The sequence below is a fragment of the Ranitomeya variabilis genome, chromosome 2 (assembly GCF_051348905.1).
Source record: "Ranitomeya variabilis isolate aRanVar5 chromosome 2, aRanVar5.hap1, whole genome shotgun sequence".
Classification (NCBI taxonomy): Eukaryota; Metazoa; Chordata; class Amphibia; order Anura; family Dendrobatidae; genus Ranitomeya; species Ranitomeya variabilis.
Window position 1 is genome coordinate 470,520,790 of NC_135233.1, and position 23,964 is coordinate 470,544,753.

At 45.3% G+C, this 23,964-nt stretch overlaps 1 pseudogene; it reads right to left on the reverse strand.

Annotated features, from left to right (window-relative positions):
* Positions 1-23,964, reverse strand: part of LOC143803841 (bestrophin-1-like) — an 82,236-nt pseudogene that overhangs the window by 37,060 nt on the left and 21,212 nt on the right.

Here is a 23,964-nt window from a genome sequence, read left to right on the forward strand (position 1 = left end):
AAGCTGCACCTCCTATACATAGAACAACTCAGCACAGACGGCGACAACCGTGGCACACGCTGCAAACACGTTTCCTGCAGCGGTGCTCCAGGTGCGCCAAACGTCTGTGAAGAAAATCTAATCTGTTATGATCTGGTGGCCTAGGAGCAGCATGAGACGTACTCTGGAGAAGGTGGTATCTGTACTGACCGCAGACCCTGAACTTAACACCGCAACTAGAAGTAGCCGTGGGATGTACCTACCAATCCTAGACACCTCGACACAGCCGGAGGACTAATTAACCCTATAGATAGAAAAGGGAAAACTATCTTGCCTCAGAGAAAATCCCCAGAGGATAGACAGCCCCCCACAAATATTGACTGTGAGAGGAGAGGAAAAAACATACACAGACTGAAAACAGGGTTTAGCAAAGGAGGCCAATCTAGCTAAATAGGAAGGATAGGACGGAGAACTATGTGGTCAGTATTAAAACACTAGAAAATATCCACCACAGAAAATACAAAAACTCCACATCTAACTAAAGGGTATATCTGCCTCTCCAGAGATTCCAGCTTGGCTGCATAAATCCTTACACAGATTAAGCTGGACGAGAAAAAACATGAAATGCACAGAACAATAAGTGTTATGATCCTTAGTGGTTGAGGATCACAAATTACTCCAACTAAGTAACGAACATAGGACAAGCTCTAGGGAGGCGGTAAACTGGACTGACCGCAAATCTGAACCTATCCAAACACACTAGAGGTAGCCGGTGAACGTGCCTAAAATCCTAGACGTCTCGAGCCAGCCTGAGGAACTAACTACCCCTAGAGAGAAAGAAAGACCTCTCTTGCCTCCAGAGAAATAATCCCCAAAGATATAGAAGCCCCCAACAAATAATAATGGTTAGGTAAGAGGAAGGCACATACACAGGGGTGAAAACAGATTCAGCAAATGAGGCCCGCTAATACGAGATAGCAGAAAATAGAAAAGGGATCTATGCGGTCAGTAAAAAACCCTTACAAAATATCCACACTGAGATTTCAAGAACCCCCGCACCAACTAACGGTGTGGGGGGAGAAACTCAGTCCCCTAGAGCAACCAGCAAGCAAAGAAATCACATTTTAGCAAGCTGGACAAAAAACATGATGAATGCTGATAATCAGAAAATGAACAAACAAGGACTTAGCTTGTCAACCAAGGATAACGAACCAGCTGATGAGCCAACCTGCAGAAAGACAACACTACACAGTACCGCTTGTGACCACTAGAGGGAGCCCAAAAATAGAGTTCACAACAGTACCTCCCCTTGAGGAGGGGTCACAGAACCCTCATCAAGACCCCCAGGGCGATCAGGATGAGCCGCGTGAAAGGCACGAACCAAATCGGCCGCATGAACATCAGAGGCGACAACCCAGGAATTATCCTCCTGACCATAGCCCTTCCACTTAACTAAATACTGAAGCCTCCGTCTAGAGATACGAGAATCCAAAATCTTCTCCACCACGTACTCCAATTCGCCCTAGACCAGCACCGGAGCAGGAGGCTCAACAGAAGGAACCACAGGTACCACATACCTCCGCAACAAAGACCTATGGAACACATTATGAATGGCAAACGATGCTGGGAGATCCAAACGAAACGACACCGGGTTAAGGATTTCCAAGATCTTATAAGGACCGATGAAGCGAGGCTTGAATTTAGGAGAGGAGACCTTCATAGGAACATACCGAGAAGACAGCCACACCAAATCCCCAACACGAAGTCGGGGACCCACACCGCGGCGGCGGTTGGCAAAGCGCTGAGCCTTCTCCTGTGACAACTTCAGATTGTCCACCACATGGTTCCAAATCTGCTGCAACCTATCCACCACAGAATCCACCCCAGGACAGTCAGAAGACTCAACCTGACCCGAGGAAAAATGAGGATGGAAACCAGAATTGCAGAAAAAAGGCAAAACCAAGGTAGCAGAACTAGCCCGATTATTAAGGGCAAACTCGGCCAATGGCAAAAAAGTCACCCAATCATCCTGATCAGCAGAAACAAAACATCTCAAATAAGTTTCCAACGTCTGATTAGTTCGCTCGGTTTGGCCATTAGTCTGAGGATAGAAGGCCGACAAAAAAGACAAATCAATGCCCATCTTAGCACAAAAAGTTCGCCAAAACCTGGACACAAACTGGGATCCTCTATCAGACACAATATTTTCAGGAATGCCGTGCAAGCGAACCACATTCTGAAAAAATAGAGGAACCAAATCGGAGGAGGAAGGCAACTTAGGCTAGGGCACCAAATGGACCATCTTGGAAAAACGATCACACACCACCCAGATGACAGACATTTTCTGAGATACTGGAAGATCCGAAATAAAATCCATGGAAATGTGCGTCCAAGGCCTTTTCGGGACAGGCAAAGGCAAAAGCAACCCTCTGGCACGAGAACAGCAAGGCTTAGCCCGAGCACAAATCCCACAAGACTGCACAAAGGAACGCACATCCCGCGACAAGGAAGGCCACCAGAAGGACCTAGCCACCAAATCTCTGGTACCAAAAATCCCTGGATGACCCGCCAACACCGAAGAATGAACCTCGGAAATAACTCTGCTGGTCCATCTATCCGGGACAAAGAGTCTCTCTGGTGGACAACGGTCAGGTCTATCCGCCTGAAATTTCTGCAGCACTCGTCGCAAATCTGGGGAAATGGTAGACAAAATCACTCCCTCTCTGAGAATACCAGCCGGCTCAGAAACTCCCGGAGAGTCAGGCACAAAACTCCTAGAAAGTGCATCAGCTTTCACGTTCTTCGAACCAGGCAGGTATGAGACCACGAAGTTGAAACGGGAGAAAAACAACGACCAACGAGCCTGTCTAGGATTCAGGCGCTTAGCAGACTTGAGGTAAATCAGATTTTTGTGATCAGTCAGGACCACCACACGATGTTTAGCTCCTTCGAGCCAATGTCGCCACTCCTCAAATGCCCACTTCATAGCCAACAACTCCCGATTACCAACATCATAATTCCGCTCGGCAGGCGAAAATTTTCTTGAAAAGAAAGCACATGGCTTCATCACAGCCATCAGAGCTTCTCTGCGACAAAACAGCCCCTGCTCCAATCTCAGAAGCATCAACCTCGACCTGGAAGGGGAGAGAGACATCTGGCTGACATAAGACCGGAGCTGAAGAAAACCGGTGCTTCAGCTCCCGAAAGGCCTCCACGGCCGCAGGAGACCAATTAGTCACATCAGAACCCTTCTTGGTCAAATCCATCAAAGGTTTAACCACGCTAGAAAAATTAGCGATGAAACGACGGTAAAAATTAGCAAAACCCAAGAACTTCTGAAGACTCTTAACAGACGTGGTCTGAGTCCAGTCATGAATAGCCTGGACCTTGACTGGGTCCATCTCCACAGTAGAAGGAGAAAAAATAAACCCCAAAAAGGAGACCTTCTGTACTCCGAAGAGGCATTTTGAGCCCTTCACAAATAAAGCATTAGCACGCAGGACCTGAAACACCATCCTGACCTGCTTCACATGGGACTCCCAATCATAAATTTATCCAGATATTCTCGGAAGATGTCATGCATGAAGGACTGAAACACAGAAGGAGCATTAGAGAGTCCAAAAGGCATCACCAAGTACTCAAAATGGCCTTCGGGCGTATTAAATGCTGTTTTCCATTCATCTCCCTGCTTAATGCGCACAAGGTTATACGCACCACGGAGATCTATCTTGGTGAACCAACTGGCACCCTTAATCCGAGCAAACAAATCAGACAATAGTGGCAAAGGATACTGAAATTTGACTGTGATTTTATTCAGAAGACGATAATCTATACAAGGTCTCAAAGAACCGTCCTTCTTGGCCACAAAAAAAAAAATCCTGCACCAAGAGGGGAAGAGGATGGGCGAATATGTCCCTTCTCCAAAGACTCCTTTATATAACTCCACATCGCGGCATGCTCTGGTATAGACAAATTAAAAAGTCGTCCCTTAGGGAATTTACTACCAGGAATTAAATTTATAGCACAGTTACAATCCCTATGAGGGGGCAGGGCACTGGACCTGGGCTCATCAAATACATCCTGGTAGTCAGACAAAAACTCAGGGACCTCAGAAGGAGTGGAAGAAGCAATAGACACCAACGGAGTATCGCCATGAATTCCCTGACAACCCCAACTTGACACAGACATAGCTTTCCAATCTAAAACTGGATTATGAGCCTGCAGCCATGGCAGACCCAAAACGACAACATCATGCAAATTATGCAGAACAAGAAAGCGAATCACCTCCTGATGTACGGGAGTCATGCACATGGTCATTTGCATCCAATACTGAGGTTTATTCTCAGCCAATGGCGTAGCATCAATTCCCCTCAGAGGAATAGGAAATTCCAAAGGCTCCAGGACAAAACCACAGCGCCTGGCAAACGACAAATCCATCAGATTCAGGGCAGCACCCGAATCCACAAAAGCCATAACCGAGTAGGACGACAAAGAACAAATCAAAGTAACAGACAAAATAAATTTAGGCTGTATAGTACCAATGGTGACAGGTTTAGCGATTTTTTTTAAGCGTTTAGAGCATGCTGAGATAACATGAGTAGAATCACCACAGTAAAAGCACAACCCATTTTGACGTCTATGACTTTGTCGCTCAATTCTGGTCAGAGTTCGATCACATTGCATAGACTCAGGTCTCTGTTCAGAAAAAAACGCCAAAGGATGAGCAGATTTGCGCTCCCGCAAACGCCGATCAACCTGAATGGCTAAAGCCATAGAATCACTCAGACTTGTAGGGGTGGGAAACCCCACCATAACATTCTTAATGGCTTCAGAAAGACCTTCCCTGAAATTTGCAGCCAGGGCACACTCATTCCATTGAGTAAGCACCGACCATTTCCGAAATTTTTGACAATACACCTCTGCTTCATCCTGACCTTGAGAGAGGGCCAGCAACGCTTTTTCTGCCTAATTCTCAAGATTAGGCTCCTCATAAAGCAGTCCAAGAGCCAGAAAAAACGCATCCACATTAAGCAATGCAGGATCTCCTGGCGCCAGAGAGAAAGCCCAATCCTGAGGGTCGCCACGCAACAAGGAGATAACAATTTTAACTTGCTGAGCGGAATCACCAGAGGAACGAGGTCTCAGAGATAGAAATAACTTACAATTTTTCTTAAAATTCAGAAACCTAGATCTATCTCCAGAAAACAACTCAGGAATGGGTATCTTTGGTTCTGACATTGGGCTATGAATAACAAAATCCTGAATACTTTGCACCCGTGCAGTAAGATGATCCACACTAGAAGTCAGAGTCTGAATATTCATGTCTGCAGCTGAGCTCAAAACCACTCAGAGTTCAAGGGGATGAAAGAAGCTAGACAAACTGCAGCAAGGAAAAGCGGGAGGGGAAAAAAAAATGTACTCAGGTCTTTTTATCCCATTTCTGCGATGCATAAAACACTTTTCGGCCTGCTATACTGTTATGATCCTTAGTGGTTGAGGATCACAAATTACTCCAACTAAGTAACGAACATAGGACAAGCTCTAGGGAGGTGGTAAACTGGACTGACCGCAAATCTGAACCTATCCAAACACACTAGAGGTAGCCGGTGAACGTGCCTAAAATCCTAGACGTCTCGAGCCAGCCTGAGGAACTAACTACCCCTAGAGAGAAAGAAAGACCTCTCTTGCCTCCAGAGAAATAATCCCCAAAGATATAGAAGCCCCCAACAAATAATAACGGTTAGGTAAGAGGAAGGCACATACACAGGGGTGAAAACAGATTCAGCAAATGAGGCCCGCTAATACTAGATAGCAGAAAATAGAAAAGGGATCTATGCGGTCAGTAAAAAACCCTTACAAAATATCCACACTGAGATTTCAAGAACCCCCGCACCAACTAACGGTGTGGGGGGAGAAACTCAGTCCCCTAGAGCAACCAGCAAGCAAAGAAATCACATTTTAGCAAGCTGGACAAAAAACATGATGAACGCTGATAATCAGAAAATGAACAAACAAGGACTTAGCTTGTCTTGGAGAGACTGGGAGCAAGGTAGTCACAAGGAATCTGAAGAGCACTGAATACATTGATAGCAGGCAAGGAACTGAGTATCCAGGTGAGCTAAATAGGAAACCAACCAAGGATAACGAACCAGCTGATGAGCCAACCTGCAGAAAGACAACACTACACAGTACCGCTTGTGACCACTAGAGGGAGCCCAAAAATAGAGTTCACAACAAATAAGGCCCACAACATGTGGGCTGCAAAAACAAGCAGAACTTATCTTTGTTGAAATGAACAGCAAGCAGGAGAGACCAGGAAAGGATGTGAATCCTCCAGAAACAATGAACAACTGGCACTGACTAAAGGGTCAAGCCAGACTAAATAGCCCAGTCAGAATTGCACGAAATGGAAACACCTGAAGAATGCTGCGATCCAAAGACAGCAGCGCTACCACTTATAACCACCGGAGGGAGCCCAAGAGCAGAATTCACAACACTAATCTACCCGAAGATTTCATCCATTATAAGTTCATTCTTAAAACATACAACTCTGCCCTTCACCTCTCCAAACAAAACTATTTCAACACCCTCATCACCTCACTGTCAAATAACCCTAAACGTCTCTTTGACACTTTCCAGTCCCTACTCAACCCAAGAGAGCAGGCCCCAACCACGGATCTCCGCGCTGACGATCTGGCCAATTACTTCAAAGAAAAAATTGACCACATTCGACAGGAAATCATCTCCCAATCTCTTCATACCATGCACTGTCCTCCCTGCCCCACTGCATCTAGTTCACTCTCTGCCATTGAACCAGTTACAGAAGAAGTAATCAGGCTCCTTGCATCTTCTCGCCCGACCACTTGCACCAGTGACCCCATTCCGTCACACCTGCTCCAGTCCCTTTCATCGGCTGTCACCTCTCACCTAACAAAAATATTCAACCTTTCTCTCACTTCCGGTATTTTTCCCTCCTCATTTAAGCATGCCATCATACATCCATTACTTAAAAAACCCTCCCTCGACCAAAACTGTGCCGCTAATTATAGACCTGTCTCTTACCTTCCCTTCATCTCCAAACTCCTGGAACGCCTGGTCCACTCCCGTCTTACCCGCTATCTCTCAGATAACTCTCTTCTCGACCCTCTTCAATCTGGCTTCCGCTCTTTACACTCTACTGAAACTGACCTCACTAAAGTCTCTAATGACCTATTAACAGCTAAATCTAATGGTCACTACTCCATGCTAATTCTCTTGGATCTCTCCGCAGCATTCGACACTGTGGATCATCAGCTCCTCCTCACTATGCTCCGCTCCATCGGCCTCAAGGACACCGTTCTCTCCTGGTTCTCCTCCTATCTCTCTGACCGATCCTTCACTGTATGTTTTGCTGGTTCCTCCTCCTCTCACCTTCCCCTTACTGTTGGGGTTCCTCAAGGATCAGTCCTAGGCCCCCTCCTCTTCTCTTTGTATACTGTAATCAGAACCTCCCACTCCCGTCTCCAAGACTTTACACATGCTGCGCCGATTCTTTGGAATGCACTACCCAGGTTAATACGATTAATCCCCAATCCCCACAGTTTTAAGCGTGTCCTAAAAACTAATTTGTTCAGATTGGCCTACCGCCTCAACGCATTAACCTAACTATCCCTGTGTGGCCTATTTAAAAAAAAAAAAAAAAAAAACATAATCAGGTTCCTCGTATCATGTTTTCATACACTTTATGCAGTTAATAGCCCTCTGTGTCTGTACTGCTACATACTTAGGTTAACTGGTTCCTGCAGCTTTACATAAACACCCGAGCCTTACACTATGGCTGGTCCAAATAACTAAAGCAATTGTTACCATCCACCTCTCGTGTCTCCCCTTTTCCTCATAGTTTGTAAGCTTACGAGCAGCAGGGCCCTCATTCCTCCTGGTATCTATTTTGAACTGTGATTTATGTTATGCTGTAATGTCTATTGTCTGTACAAGTCCCCTCTATAAGTTGTAAAGCGCTGCGGAATATGTTGGCGCTATATAAATAAACAATATTATTATTATTATTATAAGGCCCATAGATATTCACAGCTCAGTTACATAAAAGATGTGAATATCTCTGGAATAAGACATCACATCACAGATATGAGGGTATGATGTTATTCAGCTTCCTGTAATCTGCATGCCCCTACAGATGGCTTAGGGCTGATCCTACTGACGGATTCTCTTTAAGGACATGTTAGAACCATTGCTGTGCTTCTGTGATTAGACTCCCGGCTTGATCTTTCCAATTTCTCTTTAATTTTCAGCAGTCTTCAGACATTTTGTTTGGCAAAATAGGTTTGTGTCACCCCTGTTCTCCTAATGGGAATGTAAACTGCCTAAACTTGGGGGCATCCAATGCACTGTATATGGTCAGTGGTCAGATTACTCATTTATGTTTTCTACCCAATGACTTTTACAATAGACTCATCTTAACAATTGTTGCCTGAAAATTTTGGTCATTGTCTTGTCCTAAGGGGTTAATTAACTGCTCGGCCACCTGGAGGATATATAAAGGTGATTATAGTCATGTAATACAGTAAGAAAAGTGAGATTTGTGAGGGCCATTTTCTATTTGTGGAACTAATACAGACTACAAAACACTCACTTTTAACCAGCCAGCATAGAAAAAGAACTGTAAAAGGGTAAACACTGGGATGTAGAGGTCTAGATCATGTCCAGGGTATCCCCTCTGGGGTTCCAGGAACTGACGGCCAATAAGGCATGCCAGAAAAAAACTGTATACGGCCACTGTGGCCACCCAAGGAGAAAAAAGAAAAAACAAGCTTCGAATGAGTATGGAGATAAATTACAGGGAATCTGTTACCAGGTTTTTGCCATCTATTCTGAGAGCAGCATAAAGTAGACACAGAGACCTCCATTCCAGTGATGTGTCTCTTATTGGGCTGCCTGCTGTAGTTTTGATGAAATCACAATTTTATCAGCAGGAGATTATCACTAGAGGACTAGTAAACCTGCTGCCATGTAGTCCAATGTAGCGCCCACCACTGACTGGCAGCTTTCTGCCTATGCACAGTGTACACAGAAATCCACCAATCAGTGGTGTGGGCAGGATTATACAGTGCTCAGCACTTAGAGAACTGCTAGATCTGCAACAGATAAAGCAGGGATTTTAGCAAAACTACAGCAAGCAGTTCAGCAAGGGACACATAATTGGAATCAGGATCTCTGCCTCTACAGTATGCTGCTCTCAGATGAGGGAGGTAAAAACTGTTGACATATTGCTTTTAAAGGGGTATTTAAATGATTAGAAATACATGGTTACTTCCAGAAATAGTTAAATTTTGCAACTAAAGAAATAAATGAAATTTTATGTTGACTTATCTAAAAGAAGGGCGATATCTTATTATTTGGAGGGGGTCTGACTGCTGGACCCCGCACTGACAGGCAGAACGCGTATCTTTTATCCATGCTCGAAGGCTGCCCCATCCATTCTCTATAGGACTACAGAGTGGTGTGCTCGGGTTATTCCAGCAGCCCCATAGGGAATGTGTGAAGCAAAGGTCGGGCATCCAACCTGCCGATCCATTTGGAAACAATATAAAAGTTCTCCATTCTGCTGATTAGTGCATGTCCCAGTGGTCAGACTTCCACCGATCTGTAAGGTATCACACATCCATAGTACAGGCGATGACGTGATTTCACCGGACAATCCATATAGAGACTGATGTAACAGAGAGGTCATAGTGTAGAGGCAAAGTCAAGGGAAAAACCTGAGTGTAGACCAGAGGAATGCTGATCCAGTCATATCCAAACAAGCGTCCTCATTGGGTGCGCAGAGAATTCAGTTCCTGAGACAGGGAACAGATAATTGTAAGAATGAAGAATGACAAATGTAAAAGCAGTGAGATTGTGACTAATTTATGTATAATATCAGCAGGAACACAACCTGCTACTAGAATAGTCAGAAACATACTGATGAAATTGTGAGTGATGAAAATCTCAAACAATATAAAAGTTCTCCATTCTGCTGATTAGTGCATGTCCCAGTGGTCAGACTTCCACCTATCTGTAAGCTATCACACATCCATAGTACAGGCGATGACGTGATTTCACCGGACAATCCATATAGAGACTGATGTAACAGAGAGGTCATAGTGTAGAGGCAAAGTCAAGGGAAAAACCTGAGTGTAGACCAGAGGAATGCTGATCCAGTCATATCCAAACAAGCGTCCTCATTGGGTGCGCAGAGAATTCAGTTCCTGAGACAGGGAACAGATAATTGTAAGAATGAAGAATGACAAATGTAAAAGCAGTGAGATTGTGACTAATTTATGTATAATATCAGCAGGAACACAACCTGCTACTAGAATAGTCAGAAACATACTGATGAAATTGTGAGTGATGAAAATCTCAAACAATATAAAAGTTCTCCATTCTGCTGATTAGTGCATGTCCCAGTGGTCAGACTTCCACCTATCTGTAAGCTATCACACATCCATAGTACAGGCGATGACGTGATTTCACCGGACAATCCATATAGAGACTGATGTAACAGAGAGGTCATAGTGTAGAGGCAAAGTCAAGGGAAAAACCTGAGTGTAGACCAGAGGAATGCTGATCCAGTCATATCCAAACAAGCGTCCTCATTGGGTGCGCAGAGAATTCAGTTCCTGAGACAGGGAACAGATAATTGTAAGAATGAAGAATGACAAATGTAAAAGCAGTGAGATTGTGACTAATTTATGTATAATATCAGCAGGAACACAACCTGCTACTAGAATAGTCAGAAACATACTGATGAAATTGTGAGTGATGAAAATCTCTGTATTCTGCGGAATATGTTGGCACTTTATACATCAATTATGGAAGTATTACTAACACGCACCCTTCAAGTGTCCCTAATGTATCGACAGTACCGTTATCCCAGGAGTAGTTGACTTTTCCTAATTGATTCCTACAGGACCTAGGTATGGTGTGCCCTTTAAAGGGAACCTGTCAAGTGAAAAAAAACGCTGTTAACATGCAGAGTAACCCCATATCTGCAGGTTAATATCGGGTTTTTTTTCGTGCTGCCTTTGAATACTAGATATGTTTTGTACAATCTTGAATGAGATATGACTAGTGCGGTCACCATGTGGCAGGGTCCCCAGCAGAAGGCGCGAGTGCTGCTGCCATCTACATAGTGTGGGGACAAGTGATCTCACTGGAGCTTCCACTGTTGTAGATGCACTGAAGCACTCAGAATAGTCAATCAATGTTCTAATTAATTTTATATGAATATTAACTGATTCGACAATAGATTGATCTGCATAAATTAAAAAAGACTTGTATGAAAAACTAGATTTTGGTTGGTTTTGGTAGCCATCTTGGTTGTGGCATTACTGTGATTGGCTGGCCGTGTGACAAAAGGACAGGCGCTGCCTGGCTCGGCACACTGACGCCACTGTACATCTCTGTGACACTTCGTATTGGAGGGAGAGAGTGCTTGTCTAGGCCTGTGTGTGCACAGTATAATGAATCAGAGGTTTGTAGTGTTGATACTGGTACTGAAGCTGAGCCATCATACTAACAACCCTTCTAAGGGCTAATATTGTGCTTTGCTGTTTGTATAAGCATACAATCTGCATTTAGCCTAGGGAGGGAGAGAGAGTCGCAGGAGCAGGGAGAGTGACAGAATACAGTCTGTAGACAGGGATTAGGGCTATGCAGTCCTTTGCAAAATATATAGCTGCATTTTTTGTGTGTGAAAAAATTAAATATATTGTGTGGTCCATCGAGTATTACGTGCTTTGTGGTACATTTTTGTGATATATAACACTCCAAAAAAGCATTTAAAAAATTTGTTGGGTTACATTTCTCAGCCATACAGTATTCAGTTGTGTACATTTTTGTGATAAATAACACTAAAAAAGCGTAAAAAAAGTGCTGTGTTAAATTTCTCACTCATACAGCATTCCGTGGTCTGTGGTACATTATGTGATATCTATCTCTCCAAAATATTGTTTAAAAATGTTCCTGGGTTAAATTTCTCACACAATACAGTATTTCATTATCTGGGGTACATTATTATGAAATGTAACACTTCAAAAAAGGTAAAAAAAAATTTGCTGTGTTAAATTACTCACTCATACAATAATAGTCTGTAGTATGGGGTACATTACTGTGGTATCTATCACTCCAAAAAAGCGTTCAAAAATTTTGTTGGGATTCATTTTTCACCCATACAGTATTCTGTGGTCTGGGGTACATTTTTGTGATATTTAACACTCCAAAAAAAGTGTTTAAAAATGTTTCACCCATACAGAATTTAGATGTCTGGGGTACATTATTGTGATATATAACACTCAAAAAAGCATAAAAAATGTGTTTCAGGTTAAATTTCTCATCCATACAGTATTCTATTGTCTGGGGTGCATTAATGTGATAGCTATCTCTCCAAAAAAGCATTTGAAAACATTCCTGGGTTACATTACTCACCCATACAGTATTTTGTGGTCTGCCATATATTAATGTGATATCTATCACTCCAAAAAAGCGTTAAAAGATTTAGCTGGGATACATTTCTCACCTAGATAGTATTCCGTGATCTGGGGTGCATTTTATATAACACTGAAATGAAATATGTCCCAATCTTGCAAGGAGTCTCCACCATGTCTTACCGTTGCTTTCAGACACTAATTTTTTCACCACTTTTCAGTCCTTCAGGAACACACTGTCTTATGTTACAGCCTAGTATTTCACATTTTGACTCATAAGTAGTGTTGAGCGATACCGTCCGATACTTGAAAGTATCGGTATCGGAAAGTATCGGCCGATACCGGCAAAGTATCGGATCCAATCCGATACCGATACCCGATACCAATACAAGTCAATGGGACTCAAGTATCGGACGGTATTCCTGATGGTTCCCAGGGTCTGAAGGAGAGGAAACTCTCCTTCAGGCCCTGGGATCCATATAAATGTGTAAAAGAAAGAATTAAAATAAAAAATATCGCTATACTCACCCTCCGACGCAGCCTGGACCTCAGCGAGGGAACCGGCAGCGTTGTTTGTTTAAAATTCGCGCTTTTACTTGGTTACGTGAAGTCCCGGCTTGTGATTGGTCAGGGCGGCCATGTTGCCGGGACGCGGACCAATCACAGCAAGCCGTGACGAAATTACGTCACGGCTTGCTGTGATTGGTCCGCGTCCCGGCAACATGGCCGCCATTAACCAATCACAAGCCGTGACGTCACGGGAGGCTGGACACGCGCGCTTTTTAAAATGGGCGTGTGTCCAGCCTCCCGTGACGTCCCGGCTTGTGATTGGTTGCGCCGCGGTCAACCAATCACAAGCCGGGAGGCTGGACACGCGCGCATTTTAAAATTTTAAAATGCGCGCGTGTCCAGCCTCCCGGCTTGTGATTGGTTGACCGCGGCGCAACCAATCACAAGCCGGGACGTCACGGGAGGCTGGACACGCGCCCATTTTAAAATGCGCGCGTGTCCAGCCTCCCGTGACGTCACGGCTTGTGATTGGTTGCGTCTCCCATGTGACTGCGACGCAACCAATCACAAAGCCGGGACGTAATTTTAAAGTCCTTAAGGACCTGAAATTACGTCACGGCTTGCTGTGATTGGTTGCGTCGCCCATGTGACTGCGACGCAACCAATCACAACGCCGGAACGTAATTTTAAAATCCTGAAGGACCTGAAATTACGTCACGGCTTGCTGTGATTGGTTGCGTCCCGGTCACATGGGCGGCACGCAACCAATCACAAGCCGGGACTCACGTAAAGGAAAGAAAAGCGCGAATTTTAAACAAAGAACGCTGCCGCTTCCCTCGGTAAGGTGCAGGCTGCGTCGGAGAGGTGAGTATAGCAATATTTTTTATTTTAATTCTCTCTTTTACACATTTTTACATTAATGTTGTTTCGATACCGATACCCGATATCACAAAAATATCGGATCTCGGTATCGGAATTCCGATACAGCAAGTATCGGCCGATACCCGATACTTGCAGTATCGGAATGCTCAACACTACTCATAAGTCTAGAGCACTTGCTGACACTATTCTTCATCCCCATCACAAAGGTTTGTTTTTCCATAGCTGTGTCACTTATCTGTGTTTCCATGTGGAAGGTATGACTTTTTGGTTGCAATTCTTCTATGAAGCTGGGTCCCACTGGTTGCTGTCAGTTCTGAGCTGCTGGACCTGCTGGACATTTTCCGATTTAGAAGAGAAGTAAACATGATGTGTCTTTCATCTGCTGCACTAAGATACCTTGGCCGACCACTGCATCTTAGGGTCCTGTAAGAGTCATGTCGGCCTGGTAGTCGGGGGCAGGTATATCTCGCCCAGGTATTTGTCCTATGTGAATTAGGACGCTCAGTATCTCCAGGATACTGATGGGTTAACAGCTGCAGGAATAAAAGATGACCAGCTGGGGATTGTGGGCGTCAGCCTGGGGCACACAGAATGCCTGTCTGTGTGGGACAAACGTGAGTGAGAGCTGTGCTCATGAACTGTGTAATGTTGGCTGTGTGGGAGAAGCCCCCCCAGTTGTTAGATAGCATCGTATTTGTTTAGTTAGAGCCGGACAGGCTAAGGATTTATTTTTATGGTTTGTTTTTGTTATAATTGCTTTCACTTTAATAAATCTGACCTACGGTCAGTCTGCTCAGAATCCTGCTGTCCGCCTCAGAGTTTAATGCACAAACCACGTGACCTTTGACCCCAGCAAAGGCGATCCCGGAGTGTTTTGTCACATTGTGGTGGAGAACGCGGGCACTCCGTGGCACAGGCGACAGTATGGAAGACGTGGTGAAAGCCCTAGTACTGTCCGCTGCCGTACAGCAGGAAGCTAACCGCTTGATGGCCGCACAGCTGAAGGAGTTGGTGGATGTGACGACTGCAGACCGCCAGCTTCTCCAACAGGTGGCGCAGCGCTTGGTGAGCATGCCTGAGGCTAACCCGGAAGCAGAGTCCAGGAGGATCCATGTGAGTCGGTACTGGCAAAAGCTGACCGCAGAAGATGACGTCGAGGCGTACCTGACAACGTTTGAGCGGACAGCGTTGAGAGAGAAGTGGCCGAAGGAACGATGGGCCGATCTGATTGCTCCGTTTCTCTCCGGTGAGGCCCAAAAAGCTTACCATGACTTGGACCCGGAAGTCGCTCAGGACTTTGAGAGGCTGAAAGCTGAGGTCCTGGCCCGGCTGGGTGTGACAACGGCTGTCCGTGCACAGAGGGTACATCAGTGGACCTATCAGCAAGATAAACCGCCGCGGTCTCAGATGTTCGACCTGATCTACTTGACAAAGAAATGGCTGCAACCCGAGGTACTGACAACACCGGAGATAATCCAGCGGGTCATCATGGACAAGTACCTGAGAGTACTACCACCAGCGCTGAAAAAGTGGGTGAGCCAAGGAAATCCCGCGACAGCGGATCAACTTGTGGACTTGGTGGAGCGTTATTCCGTGGCGGAAGGACTTCCTGATGGTACTGCCACTACCCGAACTGTACCTCCTCCTCGTGGAACCGGTAAGACTGTTCCAGGGACTGCGGGGGAAGGAAAATTGCCAAAAACTGTGGGGGAGGAACACGGGACTGCTCGCACCCCGAGATCAAGGGTGTCGGACTCTGGTTTCAATAGGGGGCTTGTTAGGTGTTTCCGTTGCCATGAGAAGGGCCATGTTGCTGCGAACTGTCCTGTTACCACTGAACACATGCAGTGCGACTTTACAGACTCTAAAAAACGCATGTCTTTGGTTACACGCCTAGTAAGTGTGAATGCGGGTCAAAATGATACAGTGAAACATCTGTGTGAACTGTCTGTAGATGGGAAAAATGTTGTGGCATTACTAGACTCTGGAAGTGTGGTGACTCTAGTGAAAGCCAGTCTGATAGCACGTCCAACGGGTCCGTCTGACAAGTTTTCTGTTACGTGTGTGCATGGTGACACCTGCTCGTATCCTACAGCGGTCATATGTATCTCCACTCCCTATGGGTCGGTGCAACACAAAGTGGGACTCGTTCCCGCATTGTTACAGGATATAATCTTGGGCAGGGATTTTCCTCATTTCTGGCAGTTGTGGGAGAATCAGTTGCTCCTTCACGGTAGCTGTAACCATGAATCTTCTCCCATGCTATCTGGAGGTCCCGAGCTCCTGGAGGAGACCCCACAGGAAGATGCTGCTGGGGAGGTTATTGAATCTAACCTTCAGTACCCCTTCTCAGTTATGGCGGGGGAAACTGAGGAAACTCAGCGAGAGCCGGAGGCAGAGAGCCATCCAGCCCCCTGCCTGCCAGATTTGGAAGTCCAGGTGGATGACTTCCACAGCGAGCAAATGAAAGATCCTACTTTGGCTTCGGCTAGGAAAAATGTAAAAATGATAGATGGGGTACCTGTAGAACCTGACACTAGGCTAGCATACCCGTATATGGTTCTTGAAAATGATTTGCTCTACCAGGTAGAGAAAAAGGGGGAGGACACTATGCAACAGTTAGTGGTACCCAAACCTTATCGACGGAAGGTACTGGACCTGGCCCACGGACATATAATGGGGGGACATCTGGGGGTGCAGAAAACCACAGAAAGGATATCCCATTGTTTTGTGTGGCCCGGCATACATAGTGATGTGCGTAACTATTGTGAGTCCTGTCCAGAGTGCCAAATCTCCGCGCCTAAACCTCGGTTCCGTAACCCTTTGGTACCTCTCCCTGTCATTGGAGTCCCATTTGAGAGAATTGGGATGGATTTGGTTGGGCCCCTTCCCCGGTCCGCACGTGGGCACCAACATATTCTCGTCAACGTGGACTATGCCACTCGTTACCCGGAAGCCATCCCTTTGCGTAACACAGCTACCAAAACGATCGCCAAGGAATTGGTACAAGTGTTTAGTCGGGTGGGAATTCCAAAACAGATACTCACCGACCAGGGAACTCCCTTTATGTCGAGGGTAATGAAGGAGCTCTGCAGGCTCTTGCAAATAGACCCATTGCGTACGTCTGTCTATCACCCTCAAACAGATGGGTTGGTTGAGCGGTTCAATAAAACCTTAAAACAGATGCTCCAGAAGGCGATAGACAAAGATGGGAAGAACTGGGATTACTTGTTACCCTATTTGCTGTTTGCCATTAGGGAAGTTCCCCAGTCTTCCACAGGATTCTCGCCTTTCGAGCTATTGTACGCCCATCGTCCCCGTGGACTGTTGGACGTCGCAAAAGAAACCTGGGAAGGTCAAGTCACTCCCTTTAAAACGGTGATCGACCATGTAACACAAATGCAAGACCGTATTGCCGCGGTCATGCCCATTGTTAGGGACCATATGTTACAGGCCCAGGGAGCCCAGAGGCAAAGCTATGATAGAGGTGCTAAGGTCCGTACCTTTGCATCCGGGGATAGGGTGTTGATCCTAATCCCTACGGTGGATAGTAAATTTCTGGCGAAATGGCAGGGCCCCTTTGAGGTCGTGGAGAGAGTTGGTGAAGTGAACTATAAAGTGTACCAGCCTGGTAAGAGAAAGCCAGAACAGATTTATCATGTGAATCTGATAAAACCCTGGAAAGACCGCTCTGCCTTAATGGCGGATATGCCCCTTCCGGTTTGCGCACCTACCATACCGGAGGTGCCGATTGCCGAGACTCTCTCGGAATGACAAAAATCTGAGGTGAAGCAGTTTTTGTTACAGAACCGGCAGTTTTTCTCGGAAAAAGCTGGCCAGACTAAGCTGGTGAAACATGAGATTGTCACAGAGCCTGGTGTCACAGTCCATGTGAAGCCTTACCGGATTCCGGAAGCACGCCGTGAAGCCGTCTCCCGGGAAGTAAGGGCAATGTTGGACTTAGGAGTCATTGAGGAGTCGCACAGCGCTTGGTCCAGTCCAATCGTGTTGATACCTAAGCCGGATGGCTCCATACGGTTTTGCAATGACTTTAGGAAACTGAACGCGGTTTCTAAATTTGATGCGTACCCTATGCCCCGGGTCGATGAGTTGATCGACCGGCTTGGTAAAGCCCGATACATTACGACCCTGGATCTAACAAAGGGGTACTGGCAGATTCCCCTGGCCGAGGCGGCCAGAGAGAAGACGGCAATTGCTACACCGGAAGGTCTGTTTCAGTATGTCTACATGCCGTTTGGACTTCACGGAGCTCCAGCAACGTTCCAGAGATTGATGGACCGAGTCTTGAGACCCCACAGGCAGTACGCTTCTGCCTATCTAGATGACATCGTAATTTACAGCATGGACTGGGAAACTCACCTCCAGAAGGTGCAGGCGGTGGTTGATGACCTGCGAGACGCAGGCCTAACAGCGAACCCCAAGAAGTGTCACATCGGGCTTGAAGAAGCCCGATACTTGGGCTACGTGATTGGCAGAGGAGTTGTTAAACCCCAGATCGATAAAATACAGGCAATTCAGGGCTGGCCGCATCCAGTAAACAAAAAATAAGTACAGGCTTTCCTGGGAATTGCCGGCTATTATCGCCGGTTCATACCCAATTTTGCAGCTACTGCTACCCCCTTGACGGATCTTACCAAAGGGAAGGGTTCCGTCATGGTAAAATGGTCCTCAGCTGCCGAAGAGGGCTTCCATAGCCTGAAACGGGCTTTGTGCTCTCAGCCCGTGCTAGTGACTCCTGATTTCAGCAGCGAGTTTGTGATGCAAACTGATGCCTCTGATACCGGTCTCGGAGCTGTACTTTCCCAGGTGAGAGACGGAGTGGAACACCCGGTCCTCTACCTCAGCCGGAAGCTAAATGTACATGAGCAGAGGTATGCCGTGGTTGAAAAAGAGTGCCTAGCCATTAAATGGGCTCTCGACTCCCTCAAGTATTACCTGGCAGGTAGGAAGTTTAGGCTGGTCACGGACCATGCCCCTCTCAAATGGATGCACCTCCACAAGGACCATAATAGTCGGGTAACCCGGTGGTTCCTTGCCCTGCAGGCCTATTCTTTCACGGTGGAGTACCGCCCCGGGATACAGATGGGGAACGCTGATGCCCTGTCCCGAGTGCACTGTTTCAGGAGTGTCTTTGCTCGACCGGAGTGGTCTGAGCAGGGGGGGAGGATATGTAAGAGTCATGTCGGCCTGGTAGTCGGGGGCAGGTATATCTCGCCCAGGTATTTGTCCTATGTGAATTAGGACGCTCAGTATCTCCAGGATACTGATGGGTTAACAGCTGCAGGAATAAAAGATGACCAGCTGGGGATTGTGGGCGTCAGCCTGGGGCACACAGAATGCCTGTCTGTGTGGGACAAACGTGAGTGAGAGCTGTGCTCATGAACTGTGTAATGTTAACTGGGTGGGAGAAGCCCCCCAGTTGTTAGATAGCATCGTATTTGTTTAGTTTTTATTTTATTTTATTTGTTAGTTTATTTATTTTTATGGTTTGTTTTTGTTATAATTGCTTTCACTTTAATAAATCTGACCTACGGTCAGTCTGCTCAGAATCCTGCTGTCCGCCTCAGAGTTTAATGCACAAACCACGTGACCTTTGACCCCAGCAAAGGCGATCCCGGAGTGTTTTGTCACAGTCCTCAATGTTTGCCATTTCTTAGTGTCCTTAAGGCTGAGAAATACAGGCAGGTACTTACCCATCATGTAATACTATCAGGGAGGCGTCTGATTGGCTCCAAATTTATTCTGTAACAGTAGAAAGATCCCAAACATACAGCCAATGTCATTAAGAACTATCTTCAGCATAAAGTAGAACAAGGAGTCCTGAAAGTTATCTTATGATCCCCACAGAGCCTTGATCTCAGCGTCATCCGGTCTGTCTGTGATTACATGAAGAGATAGAAGGATTTTGCACAAGTGACATACACAGGAGATCTGTGGTTAGTTCTCCGACATGTTTGGAACAATCTCCATGCTGAGTTCCTCCAAAATCTGTGTACAGAAGACAAGTTCCTAGAAAAACTGATGCTGTTTAGGAAGTAAAGCATGGTCATAAAAATATTGATTTGACTTAGATTTCTCTTTTGTTCATTCAGTTCTCTTTTGTTAGTTGATAAAAATAAACTAACACTTCTACGTTTCAAAACATTCTCTGTAGCTTTTTTTTTTTTTTACACCTGCCTAAAACTTTTGCACGGTACAGCAGCACAACAAACAATTTAGAGTTGGATTCAATTCATTTTCATTAAAGGGGGTCTTATATTTGCCTTAATGTTGAAAACAAAAAATAAAAAGATTTCTGTAATGTGTGTACAATTCACCTCCTACCTTGAGGATGAGTGTTAATATAGCGTTGTCACGTATCCGCCCCTCTGTCCAGGCTGTTACTGCTAGGTTTGCAACCAAACACAAGGAATCCAGAATTTGTTGCTTGGAGAAGAAGCAGCATCAAATTTCATATATTCAGTTGGAGTCATGAAGCCTGCTGTGGTCGAAGAGGAACATTGTAAGACTTGTGTTTAATCCGCTAGTTCCTCAATGCAACCAAGGTGAAGCTATACCTGGCGGTAAATGAGTGGGTCATTAAAGTCTGGAGTTTTACGGATTTGTGTAAATAACTATGTATAACTATTAGATCACTTTCCAAGAGAGAAAAAACTCTTGCTAGTGTCACCGATTGGAAGTACTTACCTTGACCCTTTTTTCACTATGCCTCTACCTACCGGCAAACTGTTTGCCTGGTTATAGTGCCCTCCTGACTGATTGATAGTTTGGACCGGTGGCACAATTGCCCTGTTGGCCAGATCCGTGCCCTCTTCAATACTGCAAGCAGTAGCAGCTTTGCCTCCGCAATATCGGAGAAGTGGGGATTCCCCAATGTGGTCAACTGTTGTGAATTGACTTTTTGACTCCCTCTTGTGGTCACTAGTGATATGACACTTAGATATTCCTTCCCTTGCTTGGTACCCACCTGGCCTCGTTAGTCCAGGGGTGTCGCTATTTGAACTTCCTGGATTTTCAGTCTGGTGCCTGGCATCGTTGTAATCAGATCCTTCTGTTTGCTCCTATCTGCTGGTCCTGGTTCTTTGCAAAATTAAGCTAAGTTCTGCTTTCTTGTTTTTGGTTATTTTCTGTGCTCTTATTTTTGTCCAGCTTGTACTAAATGTGATTCCTTATATTGCTGGAAGCTCTAGGGGTGGATGTTCTCCCCCCATGCCGCTAGACGGTTCGGGGGTTCTTGAATATTCCACGTGGAGTTTTTGTGAGGGTTTTTGCTGACCATATAAGTCATCTTCCTATATTCTGCTATTAGTTAGCGGGCCTCTCTTTGCTAAAACCTAGTTCATTTCTTGCGTTTGTCTTTTCTTCTTACCTCACCGTTATTATTTGTTGGGGGCTTGTATCCAACTTTTTGGGGTATTTCCTCTGGAGGCAAGAAAGGTCTTTCTTTTCCCTGCTAGGGCTAGTTAGTTCTCCGGCTGGCGCGAGACGTCTAGAATCAACGTAGGTACGTTCCCCGGCTGCTGTTATTTGTGTGCTAGGTTCAGGTATATGGTCAGCCCAGTTACCACTGCCCTATGAGCTGGGTTTTATGTTTGCAGACTTCGCTATTGTCTCTGAGACCCCCTGCCATTGGGGTCATAACAGTCAACGTCAGAGCAGCGCTTACAAGCTATATAGCAAAGAGCTTGTAAGGGCTGTGCTCCTTGCTTAGGAGACTGGCAACTGCAGATAGATTGAAGTGGTAGCCAGTATCCTAGACAGCAAGTAGTAAACAATATAATTAAAATTCACTCCATTTTTTAGATTGGGGGTATTTTTCATAGCAAGTAACTTGCAAAGTTGCTTGTTTTTTTTACAATCATTTTGCAATTTGACTCACTTCTGATGATGAGAAGAACCTGTTAACTCACACTAGAACCTGACAACTGAAACCTGATTGCATAGTACAGAACATAGCTACAGTTATAGGAAACGTTTTGTGTTTCCTGCTATAGGGGTATTTGAGCTTCTAAAAATGTACTATCTGGGTGTCTTTTGTCCAATGGAATACCCACCATAGAGAGGGTCCTCATATTGGTATGGAGCAGATGACCTCGGGTTGTAACCAAGAACCACCATTGTTTGTTTTCTGTATAGTTTTGCTTTCCTACATTTATTGTGGGAACCTCTAGAATTTTGGAAGCTATGTGTTGGCACTTACATATCCCTCGTTAGCTGCTGACATTGCTGACTTGTAAGTCTGTATTATGGACACTAGCTGTCATTTTCTGGTCTAGATCTTGAAAGAACAGTTTTGTGTGGTTGGACGGCACTTTGGCTGAAGTTTGGTGGACTGTTATGTCCATGAATGTCTCCATGAAAAGTGAAATAAACCATAGAACTGTGTATGAGCCAGTTAGCCTGCAGTTTATCGAGCTTCTCACAAACATCTTTCCAGTTTCATACTGACCAGTATCAACAACGTGCTGCAGGGTGGGGAATCTCTTGTAAACATACTAATTGAGCATAGAATAAGAACCACAGAAAGACTGGCATAGCGCATGAGAGTCCGACGCATCATCCGTCCTCGTTCATCTGTGCCATGAATATTACTGGACACCAAGCACATGAGACGGTCTAACCAGGATACACTCTCATACTGGGCCCACCAACGAGAGACCACCAGAATTACCTAAATACCTAACAGAAAATGGAGACAAAGCAGAATTGATCCAAACTTAGGTAGAAATAAAAAATGAGGCTCAGGCTCAATCCATGTCATATTAAAATACATAGTACATGGTGTATTAGGCAATCGAAAGAGATGACATTTTGTCAATACATTTTTTAAATAGTTTTAAAGGATTTTTGTACCAAGACTACATGTATACATGGAGCTGAGCTGCTGTGCCTCACTGCTCTGCCTCACTGCTCTGCTTCACTGCTCTGCCTCACTGTAGTACCACCGCCCTTATATTTTGCACCACCAGCCTTATATTATACTGCTCGATGAGAGTGGTAGGAGTCGAAACCTACTGATCATTCACAGCCTATACTAAGGATGAGGAATCAATTATTAAGACCTGGAAAGGCCCCTTACCAAAGCGAAGGTATTTGGCCGCACCCAGAGGAAGGACGCACATCCGAACTCTCCAAGGAACCCACTTGGAAATATATAAAAGTTTGTTTATGCAACTTTTTAATGACTTCTACTTGTGTGATGAGTATAATGCATGTAATGGTGGCGTTAGAAGGGAGCTCAATATGTATGGAAAAGCAATAATTGGATCATAGTGAACACGAGGATTACTTATAAACTTGTACAACAAAATAAGCGAGTACTGTTTACATTCCACATATGTAACAGGCAGCTTTAGTATAGTCAAGTGCTCAAATCTATAGCAAAAGTATTATCGTTTCCAAGTTTCAGCAATTTATGAGGAAGTTCTAGTCTTAAGTCAACCATAAAGGGGTCATCTAATTTTCATTCTTTGGAAGTACACTGATTCTTTGCTTCCTTGCTTCCCAGGTTCCTGCTTGTTAGGGGAAGGAGAGGCTTACTCTTCTGAAGTAATGAAGAAAGTTGAGAGCACTCACCATTCGTAAAATTTTTCAATCCTTTATTGTGACATAAGAGTCAGCAGCAGGGTAACAGGGGAGAACGTGTACTGCAAACGGACGACGGCCGTTTCACGCAAATGCGCTTCCACGGGTCCCGTGGAGGACCCATGGAAGCGCAGTTGCGCAAAACGGGCAGACAACTATAATTGCACATCACACTGAAAACACCATCCCCACTGTCAAACATGGTGGTGCAGCATCATGCTGTCAGGAAGCTTTTCTTCAGCAGGGACAAGGAAGCTGGTCAGAATTGATGTTGAGATGTATGGAGCTAAATACAGAGCAATCTCGAAGGAAATCCTGTTAGAGTTTGCAAAAGACTTGAGACTAGAGCATAGGTTCACATTCCGGCAGGACAACGACATACTGCCAGAGCTATAATGGATGGTTTAGATCAAAGCATATTCATGAGTGTGAATGGTCCAGTCACAGTGCAGACCTAAATCCCCTTGAGACTATGTGGCAAGACTTGGAAATTGCTGTTCACAGACACTTCCATCCAATCTCATGC